Source organism: Cupressus sempervirens, chromosome 11, assembly GCF_028749045.1.
Source record: "Cupressus sempervirens isolate cs-2001-9-10 chromosome 11, ASM2874904v1, whole genome shotgun sequence".
Taxonomy (NCBI): Eukaryota; Viridiplantae; Streptophyta; class Pinopsida; order Cupressales; family Cupressaceae; genus Cupressus; species Cupressus sempervirens.
The window spans coordinates 194312760-194328703 of record NC_143128.1 but is presented as its reverse complement, the minus strand read 5'-3'; the positions used below and the strand labels follow the sequence as shown (position 1 = coordinate 194328703).

The 15944-nt window shown below is 31.7% G+C and overlaps 1 pseudogene; it reads left to right on the top strand.

Annotated features, from left to right (window-relative positions):
- Positions 1 to 1371: 1371 nt before the first annotated feature.
- On the top strand, positions 1372 to 2654 carry LOC149528849 (small ribosomal subunit protein mL103 (rPPR7)-like; annotated as a pseudogene).
- The last annotated feature ends 13290 nt before the right edge of the window (positions 2655 to 15944 follow it).

Below are 15944 nucleotides of genomic sequence, written 5' to 3'. Positions count from 1 at the left end.
AACTAGGTTAAAGAGAATCCAAAAAAACCAAAATGGTTTTTTGAATCAGTTTTCCAAATCAAATTAGATTCTTACAAAACCAAATCATATTGGAACTATTAGCATTAGATTAGTCTGGTTCTTGAGCTTCTCATCAATCAAACCTTAGGTAGAATTAGAAGAAGAAAATATGAGATATAGGTTCCAAATGTGTGAGTGGCATAGGAAAATTGTGGATTCATAAAAAAATTGGAAGGAAAAATTCGCAGCTAAACCTATGCAACCGTTCACTAGAATCCAAATACTATCTTCCCCTATTGTCAAATTCAACTTCATTCTCCCTATGTAGAATGACTAGAAAAAAAATGTTGAATGTATTTTAATAAAGTCCCATAAATTTTCTTTTTTGGTTGATCTACCCTCCTCAGCCAAAACAGAAGACTCTAATGTATGGTAGTCTCACACTAAACATATATCATATCTGCAAATAGATGCAATAGAGAGAAATAAAATTTGGAAGTTAATTCACTTTCCTTCCAAATAGAATTTTATAAGATTTAAATGGATTTATAGATCAAGTACAATTCTTAATGGAAAATAGATAGGCATAAGCCACAATTGGTAGTCAAGTGGTACAAATAGCTAGCTTGGTAGATATTGTTTAGTGTGGAGCCTGATCAGTCCTCAAGTGCAAGATTGTTAGTTTGTGGTGACTGATCAGGGAAGTACTATATATACTTCATAATTCATTTGTAATTAATTATAACCCTAAAGTGGCAAAAATTTTGTATAATGAGGGTAGGAGAATCCCAAAAGGAGATGTACTATCACTACAACATAAAGGGGGGTTTTAAGACAATCTTTGAGACAATTTTAAAATGAATTGTCTTAGCTTGAGAAAAAAATAAAGTTGTGTATCGTCTTAAGTATTGTCTTTAAGTGAGTTTCTTAAACTATCCTCTTAAATTATTGTCATATAAAGACAATAAGGAGCAACAGTAAAATTGTCTCTTGGAGACAATTTTAATCATCTTTATAGAAACAATTATGTCTTCAATCTCACTTATTATCTTTCTTAGAGAGATGGTATAAAATAATAAATTAAAAAATATTATGAAATGTAAACTAGAATATAATTTATTTATTCATGTTAAAGCATAGTGGATTCGAACCACCATCCTCCTACTTGTAATGCAGGTGCTCTTCCATTGAGCTAGCACCTTTTAAAATAAGGAAACTAAAATTCTAAGGTTTTGAAAATATGAGTTAAAAGGACAAGAAAAATTAAGGTTTCTTAGCCAAGTTTCTTGACACAAACATCCAAAAGAATTAGCACACTCTTGGATCGAACTATTAGCATAGCAAAGGTGAAACTGTGAAAAAATACAAATGATGAATGGACACACACATACACTAGCCAAAGAAAAAAATTCAGTACAAGCCCTACAAATTTTCAACAACAAAAAGTAAAAACTTAATGGTTTTTCCTATGATGTTATAATTCAAAAGCTTGGAAGTGCAAAAATGTTTGAAGAAATAGAAAATGTTTTAGATCAAATGCAAAAAGAAGACAACCTCAAATGCAAAGAAGGCCTTTTGTGCCATGTCATCAAACTTTATATAAGAGCTAGAAAACCTAAAGTAGCCATGGAACTATTTGACAAAATTCCTCAATTCAAATATCTAAAACCCACAATCAGGTCTTTCAATACACTTTTCAATGCTCTTCTTAATTCCAAGCATTTTGATCTCCTCCAACCTCTATATAAAACAATGTCCTTTTCACCAGACATATGCACATATAACTTTCTCATGAAACCACACTACAATGCCAATCATTTAGAGGATGCATGCGAATTGTTTGATAAAATGCCAGAACCAAGTTTAGTTACTTACAATACACTTATAAACTCTTTGTGTGAAAACATGGATGTAAACCAGGATTTTCTATTGTTTAATGATATGACCAAGAAGAAGAGATTATGTCTGAATGTTCATATTTATATGGCCTTGATGTGAGACCTCTCTAATTTAGGGAAGGTGGATAAAGCCTTGAAGCTAAAGTTTGAGATGAAGCACAAGGGGATGAAACCAAATATTGTTGCTTACACTATTCTTATCAATGGTCTATTCAAGTTAAGTCATTCTAAAGAGGTGGATAATATGTTGGAGAGAAGAATGACAATGGGTGTGTACTACATGTTGCTACCTAGAATACTTATATTACCTATTTGTGCAAAGATGGAAATTTTGAAGGTAGTTTTGGGTTTTTGGATACCATGAAGTGTATCTTTTTGACAAGTAGGATATTGTTAGTTGTAATATAATTGTAAGTGGTCTCTGTAGGGAAGGGAAAATCAAAGAATCCTGTTATGTTTACTTATAGAATAATACTTGATGAATTATGTGGGGCTAGGAAGTTTAAGGAGGCTGCCATGTTTTAGGAATCAATGGTATCAAAGGGATTTATCCCACAAAGAATCAACATTTCTAAAGTGATTTCTAGTCTTTGCAAGGAGGGAAAGATTGGTTGGGCTTTGTTAGTCTTGAGGCATATGGAAAAGGAGTGCCTTGTTGATTTTTCAGCTTGGTATGAATTGGTACCTTATGTTTGTATTAAAACACATCATCAAAAGGCCTCAAAAAATTTGATTTATATAGTCTACATTTCTTGAAATAAATTCATGACATGCCAAAATCCTTGTTTATCTCTATGATAATCATGTTTTCTTTTTGAGGGATAATCACAACTAGAATAAAGATCCTTTATTCTAGTGCCTAATATAAAAGATCCTTGAACTAAGGGCAAATAGTAGGGGTGACATTCTAGGTAAGGGAACCATATTTGTTATTGATGGATTCTTGTAGTATCCTTGTAAGATGAGAGCCAATCTAAAACAAGTGCCCATTACATACTAATACATATCTACTTCTATAATAGGAAGGAGGTAACTAGGGTTGTACATGGTGGACTTAAGTTATGATGATAATGGAAAGACTTTATTTAAGAGTGAAAACATTTATTTTGCAGAAAAAAAGAGGTTTTGTAGAAATGGATAGTTCAAGATTTTCATTTTTAAAGTAGTTTACATTAAGAATTTGCATACATGGTGCTTAAAATTTCTTGTTACAGAGCAGAAGACTAGTCATTTTTTAGTAATAGCACTATATTTGATAATTGGGTGAAGGGAATGAATAAATCCTCTAAAAAATATTTGAATGGCTTTTAGCGCACACTATTTTATGGCATTTTTAATGAAGACTGTTGATCTTCAGCAGAGGGTAAATTTTGTGTATAAGATTTGTGGAGACATTTTTGATCTCCGAAATGATGTTTTTCTAGTGAAAATATATTTATTACTAAGAAAAAAATACAATTGGACCATACTCTTCATTTTCTATAGAATATTATTTTAACACTCAAAAAATATTTTTACGCAGGGAGAATTATAATTAAAAGAACCAAAAAGAAACTCAAGAATTTCTAAAAGGAAATAATCTATTGTTTGCATTTCACTCATTGTTGTGTGCTTATTTCAGCATTTCACATTTCTATAATGAGGCTACAATATCTTTGACATAGTGTTGTTGCTATAGTGTTGGTATAGCACCATGTCATCATACTAAGTATTTCTAATATTAATTTGTACCAACATATGGATTCTTCCATTTTTATCAAATAAAAATTGTTGCTCCAATTTATTCTTTTCAATATTTGTATATATGAGTATGATGAAATTTTCCCTAGAAAATGCTAGTGGACCTTGGTACCCAGCGAATCTGATCAAATCCACTAAAGTTGGCAAGTCTAAGCATACAAACTTGGCTACAACTACAATGCACTTTCTTACACCCAAATTTGAAGAAAAAAATATAGTCAATTAGTCGATACTATTACCACTATCACTTGCTCTTAATCGTGGGTGAAAGTATGCAAAATACACATTATATGGGTACTTTTAAATAATATAATCTAATTTATGAATAAACTCAATAAAAGTTATATTTTGGTTGTAGGCTTTTTCCATGAGTAGGAGGGTTTTCCTAGGATAATTCTTTGTTTTATTATCTTGTGGTTTGATGGTAAAGGTTTAAATTATAAAATTTATAATATTCTGGACCCTAGTTCAAAACATAACATAATTCACCTTTAACATGTGCATTGAAATTCAATAATTAGAAATTTGGTGTGATCTTCATACCTAGAAAATGAAGTCATCATCAATTGCCACCATCCCTTGTCCTTCTTCTTGTTTGCCAGAATTCTCTTTCCAATGTTGACTTATTCTATTATTGTTACAATTCTTGATGGAACTGTTGACTTATTCTGATTTTGCCAACATCCCTTATCCTACTTTTTGTCTTTCAAAATCTTCCTTCAATTGTTGGCTTGTTCTATTTTCCCCATATTTCTTGATTGAAGTACTTTCTTATTCTGATTTTTCTATTGAAACCAAATAGTAATTATCTTTTATGGTGGCTAACCTTAGTAGTACAAATAGTAAACCTTTAACAATTGTGATAAAATTGAACAAATAGGTCACTATGATCATTGTATCTTGAAAATGAAGACATCATAAGTTTTACCTTAAGTATATGTTGCACTCTAAGGAGTTGGTCAACTACAACTATGTGCTTGGTCAAAACTGTTTAAATATTCAACATTGTAGCTAGTATCTACCTCATGAGTTGTTGGCCAAATAATTAAATTACTTGTGAATAAGATGATTTTATACTCATCTGGTATCATCCTTACTATTATAATTATCATTCATTCTCTAATATCAACACATGGATTTCAAGTCTTGGAAGAAAGTCAACACTAGTAGGAAATCAATTCTAAAGTAGAAGCCAATGCAATAAAGAAATTTCTACAAAAAAATTAACCTAACCCCATACTAAGGAATTCATTAAAAAATAGAAGATATGTGGTGTTTTGTCAAGGCTATTGGAGAGCTAGTGGTCCTCTTGCTTCTCTTTGTTGTCTCAAATCTTCTCTGTTGGCAAATTTTTTTGAAGCATTATTTAGCTGATTAGTTCCACATCATTTTAGTTAATTATTATAACTTGAAGTCCTTTAATGCAAAGATTACAAATACCAGTGAAAGACATGGCAGTAAAGTGCATTAAAAGCTACAAAAGTCTAATAAAAGTCAAAGTTTCATTATTTAGAATCTAATTTTGTTGAAGTTTGAACCAAGTCTATCAACAAGAATTTTTTAGAAAATTATCATAGGAGTTTAAGAAGATCAAGAATGATTTATCATATAGTATGCCCTGATGGAGCCCTATTTTTTGGCAAAAATCAAGGCTTCCATTTGAGAAATAATATTAGAGACTTGATGAACTATTGTCATTTATGTATAAAGATGTCATGAGCATGAACACAATTACAAAAGTTGGCATCATCAACATCAAAGGTATGAAAAAAGAAGTGCTATATCCAAAGGAATCTTTGAGCAACTAAGTCTCAAGAGTTATAAGAAATACAAATGAAGATGTTTGGCAATGTCAACATAATGAACAAATTAGATCTTAGAGAATGATCAAATATATAGCTGCTAATATGAAGTCCTAGTTTCTCACTGTAATGAGAATAAAACAAATGACATGATGGAAGAAAATCATTGGTACCTAACAACACTGTAACTTCTCCATATAATATTCAGACAATAGATGCAAGCTAAGGCAATCAATACCTATTAGTGCTCATGACAAGAGCTAAGACATACATGTGTAATTGACATTCTTATCATCAACTTCTATAGGATTAATGTCTTCTAGAGTTTAAGGCAGTAACTATCCATACATAGTGCTAGGATCCTCATTTGTCCATGGTCTCTCACCAAGTGTGTGCATAGGTCAAATAACCTAAGTGTGATGATAAGGTTTGAATCTAGACCTTATATAAACCTTATCTGCTCCTTCTATATTCATCTTTACTGTCATTAGATCTAAAAGAATCAAATACAACCACTAAACTCAAATCCTACCTTGGGACCATCATTATGCCTACTTTCTATAACAAAGTTTCTACCTTCTCAAGATTATGATCAATATATTTTTGGTAGTGTTGATGGCTATAGTTCTAAAGGGAACAATTTGAAGAAAAGATATGACCATTTTTCTAAGGCCTGATGATGGTTTGGATATTGGAATTCTAATTTAGAAATCTTTGGAAGGGCCAAATTCAAGAGCAAGATTGCTAAGCACAATGAATCTGATGAGGGTAATTGCCAATGGCATAAAGAATTCAATAGGGAGCAATCTACAACATGTAATGAACTAGAACTCGATACAATACATAGTGTATAAGGAGTAATCAATAGACATCTTGAATACCTCAGCAATGCAATGGAGTGTGTCTTAGGTGCTTGTCCTTGATACCTCATAGATGTGACAAAACTGTTGATGGCTCCTATGGGTGGATGTTTTTGCTAAGCAATGCTTTAATAGAAATACTAGTAGGGTTAAATTACTTAAGAGTGGCAAGATTACAATAGTGTATGCATCCAAAACCAAAGAAAGTGTCATGCGAAGCAATAAGTGTTGAAACAAATTGGTATATGCCCTATCTTTGGATGATTGTGTTCATTGACAAAGACCTCATTCTCTAGACCAGATAAATATTGAAGTTAAAGACATGTAATGTATGCAAATAGGAAATTACTTGTAAGTACTAGAAGTCATGATATAGAAAAATAAATGGAAATTACTTATAAGGACTGAAAGCCATGATATAGAAAAATAAATGTTAGGGCATTAGAGGTTAACAATATTGTGCAATGGAAAAATTCACCTCAATAATGATGAAATGTGTGATTTAATAAAAATGTAGTTTTGATGGAATACGACAACAACCATACTCTTTAGCAATAAAGGGTCTTCACACTAGTATGGAACATATTTATTATGCCATGACCTCTAGAGATATATCAACATCACTAGTGAAAGGGATGCCAATCTAAATGCCTGCATTCATTTTCCAGAGACGAGTCATGAAAGATAGGGCAATTACGAATAATAATCTACCGCATTGATAAAAATGCTTATAAAAAATGATATATCAAATGATACATGTGTCAGGTATATATCAAAGTCCATGATAGGCTCACAGAATATATATAGCACTAGGGATAAAATATTGAAGTTACAGAGGTTCCAATCATAGTTTTGGGAACCAACATGCCCATTTACAATATGCATGCAGCCACACTGAGGTTAATGGATGATATGAAATCATAATTTGATGCCATTGTGGAACTATAAGTGAAGATTATGATTATCTAATACAGTGCATTCTAAGCTATTATCTAGATAGTGGAATCTACAAATATACAACATTGGTAGAGCATTCTGAGAGATGGTTTATGATTGAGTATATATTTGAGTGTAATGTTGGAAAAGATTCAAGTACAATAAGCAACTTACAACATAATATTTTTTTTAGTATCCATAAATAATTCCATTACTTAGGTCCAAATATGTTGATAAATAGTTAGGTAAAATAATTGTCTAATATGATCAGTATAGAAATTGTATTAAGTTATAACTACTGAAGTACATTAAGAAAGATGATGCATGATCCTCAAACCAACTATGTAAGTGTATTTTTTATATTTATGTAAGTGTATGTAATTTTATAGTTTTATAGTTTTGAAAACCTACATTTCAATGTGATGATAGGGGCAAAGACCAATATCATAATGAAGATGAGAACTAAAGAGTAAATTTGAGATAAGAAAATTGAACCAGATGTGAGAGCATAACAAAAGTCAATTGAATAACTTGAGATATATGTATAAATAAAATTGCAATCATAAATTTGGAGATGAATAGATTGTAATCTTATCAAACAAGTTGCAACTATGTATCTCGATAGAGGAAGGGAAATCAGGCTACACCTAAATAGAATCAACAATTTTCTTTACAACTAATGTATCTATTGTAATTATTAGAAAAAAATGAAGGAATTGTATATTGTAACACTAACTATTGGATGATTTAAGTGATATTGTTCCTATAATTTTAAACTAGTATTGGTTATGGTCAGTTAAATCTCTAAGAAGGAACATGTCTATATAGAAGAGTATGACATTTCAAAATTGTGCAAAATAATTAGGAAGTAGTTGAAGACAAGTGGAATGCATTAATGATAGTCTTCTTTGAGCAAAAAAATGAAGATGTGGACAAAGAAAATATTGAGATTCCAACATCGAGAGAATACCTTGTATTTGGCATAGGGCTATGATGTTTGGGCTTCCAACAAATTATTCTCTTCATGAAGAGAGAGAAAATAGTTCAAAAGAGGATTCAAAAAGTCAAACATCTAAGGGGCTAGATCAAAGCATTTTTGGGAAGAAATCATTCAATCCTCACATTTCTACTTCTCCTACCAATAAGATCTCCCACACAATGTAGGCTACTCCAATTATAATAACTCCACCATATTATGGTTCAAGGGAGTTTGAAAATGAATCATTTTCTAAACAAAATGCAAGTCTGGATCACATAGACCAAGTTATTTCACATTGTTTCCATACTAATCATGGCCTTGGCATTGAAAAAAGTCCTCATTTGAAAGTGGTTAACTCAACACTAATTTCTACATTTTAGAACGAAGACATTGGCATGGACAACTTAGTCACTAGCACGGACAATTTGGTAACCAATGTAGATGGAAAGTTAGTTAATGGAAGACATTGTCCCAATTACCTCTACTCTCCACATGATGTGTTTGCTACCTCCTCCCAACTTGTAGACTCATCACTCCAAACATCATGGCATGACTAGACACCTGTAGGCTAGAGCATGAGATATCAGCTCTATGACTCAGCATAATGTAATGAATTTTAATTGGCAAATAAATCATCATGTCTAAGATGTAAGAATGTTGGTTTTGGAATTCATTGCTCCCACCATAATGAATGCCAATGAAAAAATGCTAAAATTTATGTCAGCAAACATTTCTAATTTTAGACAAAATGTTGGGTAGGGGTCAAAACATGGGCCTTCTTCATCAAGCTTGGACGTTGTCACCATGCATGATTGGTAGCCCATGCAAAAAGTAGATACTGAACCAAAAGAACCTAAGACATTAGGAGTTTTGGATTTAATATGGGAGCTTTCTCAGCCATATTGGACCCCACACAAAAGAGCTAGTGCTCATAGAATACAAAAAAAAAATGGCAGAGCTTTCATTACAGAGATTCTAAGAAATACATTTTTTTATATGACATGATTTGTTGACTATGGTAGTATCTACTCAAAAGATAATACAAAGGATTTTTCCTAAGAACAATATAGTTTTTGATGTGGAGCAACACAATGGAGAATATGGAAGTACATTTCATCTACCAATAAATTTGTGACAAGTGATAAATGGGCTACTTTCCAATTTTGAATTTGGGAAGAGGATCATCGAAAGTGTAAGAGTGATTTTGGAGCACTCTCCCTACACAATGGAGCTTGCTAAGGAGCAGAAAACACTAAATGATTCAAGTACATTAGATGAGTTCTCTCTTCTACATATTTTAAAGTTTCAACACCAATGGAATCGGATGAAATTCCAGAATCCAAATATCTCATTTAAGGAAATGGGAGCAACTGGGAGAGAAGAAATTTTTTACTCTGATTTAATTTGGAAAAGACTCATTCGAACAGTATTAGAACAAAGTCAAACAACCTTGAGATCATCTCAAGATCTCATTGTTCTATAATGAATTGAGAAAAAAGACTAGGGAATGTTGTAGTACATGAATATTCCTATGAAATCAAATGGGAAGTAGGGGATGTTGTACTGCATAGCTATCCTAGTTGGACTTTATACATTGTAACTATTTTTTGGGAGTCCAACAGTTGTTTTTGACTTTAGATGAGTAAAAGATTTTTATGCCACACACAAGCATATTTATGTACAAATAGATAATTGAGAGAGAAACATTGCATACCATAATATACCTTACGAAGAGTCCAAAATGCTAGAGCTCCACAAACACTGAAGATGCCAATTGTTTGCCACATCATTGTTGAGCAAGGTTTTGCATCTAATCTCATTAACTCCCCATTAGACCATCCTAAAAAATTGCCTTAGGGCCATCTTCCTTCTTTTTGATACTTTCCTATAATCTTCTTCAATCACAACCAATTACCAAAATTACTAATACTTAAATAATATCAAAATACGATAAAAAAAGAAGAAAAAATCTAAACTAATATCACTTATGAAGCTAGTTAGGGATTATTCTCATGTGTTTTAGACAATGAGTGTGATTCCTCAACAAGCCAATTAGGGTCTACCCTACATTTTGAGTTTTATAAGGATGTTACTTTGGTCATAGTAAAAAATAAAAGTAGTCAAAATATTGTTGGTTTACAAGTTGTGCATGTTCCTATATTGCTTTTGCAATGAAAAGATAGCATGAATCTTTTAAAGGATTTATACATAACTACTAAATACCTAGTGAGTTGAGATTTACCATATGTACTTGCATCCAATATGCATGCATTTTTTCTTCAATCAATAGTTGTAAGTATTATACTTGTATCAAACTTCTAGCATTTATGGAACTTGTCTAGTCAACTAATACCCATGAAGAATACCTAGTGAGTTGAGATTTACCAAATGGACTTGCATCCAATATGCATACATTTTTTCTTCAATCACTAGTTGTAGGCAATATACTTGTATCAAGCTTCTAGCATTTACAGAACTCATCCAGTCAACTGATACCCATGAAGAAATAGGAGCATTTTTTCAAATAATCTAGACATTATCATGGATTTGATGGGAACAAAAAGGTAAAAATTTTTTTGGATCCAATGTTATTTAAATTCTTGAGCTTGAGTACATAGTCAACCCCATAAAAATATCTTGTACACAGTAAGGTGGAAACAAGTTTGGCTATTTTAAAGCATGGAATCATTCATTGTCCATATCAATGTTGATGAAACAAAACCTCAAAAATACACAATGAGTAAGCATTCATAGGGTAAGTTGTCAATAATAGTTAACTACCATTTTTGCCTCCCCAAAAGTTGCATGGAATAAATTTTGTTATTCATCAATATTGTGCCATACAAATGCATCACCATACCTAAATAGTTTGTTCTATAGATTGGCTAGAAATAATAACTAATGGTCTTTCTAAACCTGATTGGTAGGCAAAATAAAAATTATTTAACAAGCATTTTTCCAAGCATAAAATAATTAAAATGAACCTAATCCTATCATGTAAAGTAAATCCTAAGAAAAAATGGAGAACTCCTCTTGTATAGACTTTCTAAGGCTTTCTTTATCCTCTCATGTTCTTCTCCTTTGAAAACCATTTTGAGATAATAATTTTAAGGGAAAATCAAGTCATGAAAGAATCATACCTAATTTACAAAACCAAGAGAATCCCACAATTGCTTTGAAGTTGTTTCAGCAATATATGCAAGCACCTAAATTTACCATGGTGTAAGGAGATATTAGATTCATGACAATCTAAATAAATTGTCCACCTTGAAAAATCTTTGATAAAAATAGGTACATTGACAAGTTGATAAGCTTACAATGAATGATATCACTCCCACACCAAAGCCTATCAACAATCTACCCACATAAAACAATGTAGTATCCTGCAAAACAGAAAAAGAGAACATGACTGAATGAAAGTTATACTTGCAGTTGTTGTTTAGGAGCTACATGATTCTAAAATCATTTCAAACTCAGCCTTCACAACCATATCTTGTCAATATATTTACAATTATTCATTTTGAAAATGGCCAATTAATTTCTATACAAATTTTTATGTATATAACTTACATTTGCAAAAGCAATGATGAGTCATCCTATGATATTTGGGATGTGTTACTACTAGTAGTGCCTTTATAAAAAAAAAACTAAACCCAAGATTTGTAAATAAACTCTAATTTACAATATGAGATTACTTCAAGAATTGACAAGCATTGGTCAATAACATATCACAACAATATGCATGACAAATAGGACATAAGATGTCAGACATACTCACCCCTTTATGTGTAATGAAATTAGAAACTTCCCCACTTACTATCACTCCAACCATTGCACCAACATTGGATGGAAAATTGGAAAAAGAGTATTGCAGTTGTATGAGAAAAAGATATACACATAAATTCATATTTATCCAAATGATACTCTATACCAAATAGAGTGCAGAGCTAATATCATAGTTACAAGTCACCCTAGGGAATGGGGGGGGGGGGTGGTAGAATGGTGGGACAAGTTTTTGGGATAGGGGGACAAAGGGGTCTTAATTTGGGTATGGTTGGGAGATGCTAGGGGAACTATGGTGGGGGACCAAGAGGGGTTTGTGTATAATATACATATGGTACTTAAAATACTAGTTATGCAAAGATGTATTACAATATAAGATATAAAGATGTAAAAGAGTAAATACTTGAACATTGAACTAAATTGGAACATTGAACATCAAACATAAATAGTAAAATCAGAAAATAGTCAATAACAAGATGCCCCCCATCCTCGCCAGAGGTGGCAAAACCTAGTGGCATCGCTGCGGATGCTAGAATGAAGTCCCCAAGTCCCCGATGCATCCAAGACTTTGGGACATGGGGAAAAAAGAGGAAGGACATGTCCCCATATTACTATAAATAATAGCATTCTAGAAATCAAAACCAAGATACAAAACTTGAGAGACTATAAGGCTAACAACATAGATGCTTTTCTCTTCAAGAAGTGATGAATTTATCCATTGTGAAACAAGACAACATTCATAAGTATCTAGAAAAGAAAATACAAGTAGACATGAAGACTCCATATGTACCTACAAGAACAATGGGAGCTAGTGCATTGAAAACTTATAAATGTAATAAGTAATGTGACAAAACATTAAGGCATGGGAACTAAACATACACAAACACGTATGTGCCTATGTGACACAAAACCCTCCAAGTAACATTCATCAATAACTATAAGGAGTAACAATTTTAATCCCACCAAGCATGGACAATTTTATGTTATTGATTTAGATAGATCTAATATTCAAATCAATAGGACTTGTGGATTTGATATTTAGGATACGTCTTTAATTTTCCAAGCTTAGTGCAAAAAAAATCCAACAAATTGATTGATTATAATTTATAGGTAAACTCTTCAAAAGACAACCTTCATTCCCATAGTTGCAAGTCATGAATAAATGAATTAATGGGAACAATTTTTTTGTATTAAACTTGCTCACACAAGAATGAACATCTCCTTCTAAATATAGTTTGATTTGTTTCCTTCTCTTTCTATTTTTAAGCTATAGAAACCAATTTTTGGCCTCCAATTTACTCTAGTTAGTCACCACTCTCTTCAATCTAATACAAAATGTAACAACAACCATAAAATCTAAACAAAATGAAAATGTTCACAATAAGAAATCTAAATAGAAGGATCTGACATTAACATAACTATATGCCTTGTGTGGACAGATAGAAGAGCTGAGATAAGTTGGTATTAAAAGATAATCTTAATATGGTAATTATTGATTTTACAACTTCTACTACAACTTTAATTTGTCTAGATGTAAAAACTTGAAAAAGGTAGCACTTCTTTGGACAACCAAAATTTCAAATAGCAAATAATATCCCTAAAATTCTATATAATCTTATAGATGGAAACTTTTTTCTATCTTGACTGAATATCAAAGGAACACACTACCAACAAAACATATTCTATAGAACTATGTGATTGTGTTGTTTAGAGTGATTTTACACCCAAAACATTAGATAAACCCTTTGGTGACAACACAATATGAATCATACAAAAATAAAGGAATGAATTATGTCTTGTTTGAGGTAAAAGGAAATAAAATAATAACCTTTAATGAAGATGGCATGTGATGGTAGGTAGTTGAAGAAGACATAAGGCCTTTAAACACTATTAAAGTATGGAATGCTATTCATTCATTGCAGTAAATCTAGAACCGATGTGTGTTAAAAATTTAAAAGAAAAAATTGACATAATATGTGCATTTTAAGATTTAATAATTAATTTTTTGCTTTCCATTATCAGGCACCTATATTTTTAATTCTATTAATGTATGAGGTGAGAAATGGGAACCCTAGTGCTTTTATTTACATGTAACTAGTTCTCAAATATAATTATAATATATTAATATGTGTTGAAATTTTCACAATAAGAATTCTGAATAAAGGGATGTCATATTTGAAAATATGATTCTCAAATTAAAATTCGATCATACTGAAGCAATATAGTTCCTAGATAAGTCCTGGTAAACTTTTGAGGACCATCTTGTGGAAGGACTGTGCAGTTGTAAAAATAATTGCACTCATCATTGGACATCATTTTCTCAAGTATGTCACTTTTGAGAATAATAACATGTTCAATAGGTAGGTGGCCACATGGAAAATATAACTAGTATTCCCAAATGTTGAATTAATGCAAGCAAATGATAATTTATCCATATTCCTTTTGCACTAAGTTTATTCAACAAAAACAATTTTTAAAGTCATGATTTAACATGATATAAAGATGAGAGAGGCAAGCTTTTACATATGGAAGCATGCATGCTCCTTAAAATCTACAAAATTTTTTTCTTTGACAAACAAAAACTATTTGAGATGGTATCCCTTCCAACTCTTTAACTTGTTTTACATTTCCAAGGTTTACACTTTTTCTATTCAAAAATTTACAAAATCTTTTGGATTTTGGCTATCACATGTCGGCTCTGATGCAGATTGTGTCTTCTCTTGCATAATGACGTTATGTGGGCTATTATTCACAATATGAATAAAAAAATGAGAACACTTCAAACTATTTGATAGAGCCAATCTACAATCTCTTCGTCTATTAAAGCTATATACTTGGGAGCTCTTTATGAAGGTCAATTATCTACTAATGCCTATTGTATTCATGGTCTAATGCATGGTTATATGAATTAGGGGATTAAATTCAAACTATTGGGTAGAATTATGGCACTAGGATTCTAATTTCTTTAAGCCTATAACACAAATTGAGTTTAGATTAAGCACTAATAATAAAAAGAGGCTTCAAAATCAAGCTAAGAAGGGTTCAATGTATCTTAATGTTCAGTGATGAAGGGTAGGGAAAACTGCCTTCAGTAACTACATACATTTGACCTACTTTGTATTCCTAGATATAGCATGATATATCAAGTTAAAATATGTACCAAATTGCTAGCAAGATATAATTGTGTAGGTTTTTTAGTCAAAATCATTCACCCATGCTTCATGAGTAGTGATTCAACATAAATCCATCTCTCATGAAGAGTATAGTACAAACAAGATTGTATGTTGAGAGCATACTGTGCTTAGTTCTATGACTTGTGTTATTTGACAAAATTGATACACATCACTAGAGATAATGTCAAAACAAAACCTTTAATATGGACTTTTGTAATAAAGAGCTAGGTTCAAGTATGGACATGATAGTGATAAATTGAATTATTGAAAAACATGTTGCATCGATGTGGTCATCTTATAAAAAATAATAGTGGGGCTAGATTACTATATTACATATAAGAACCAACTAGATTTAAAAGAATAGATTTCCTAGATCAAAACATCTAAGCCCCTTATAAAGTAGTTCACTATGAAAAAGGGAGAGAGCACAATATCCTTAAAACTATCTTGCAAGATATCCCTAAATTGAGTGAGAATATCCAAGAATCACCTACACTAAAGAACACTATACCCATCTATGTGCGAGAATCCACTGCTTTGTAGAACACTATGTCAAAGCACACACTAAGAAACACACCTTCCATAGCATGTTAAATCGATCAAGATGGTAATGAGTCCTTGAGGTGATCATGTTTAGGATTATAGAACCAAATATATAAGGTAGTCTGAAATGGGCATCTGAGCTACCAAAATTATTAAAGGGGAGAGACTAAACCTTAGATACTGAGAGACTAAGCCTTAGAGACTAAACCCCTAATGAATTGGGTAACTAA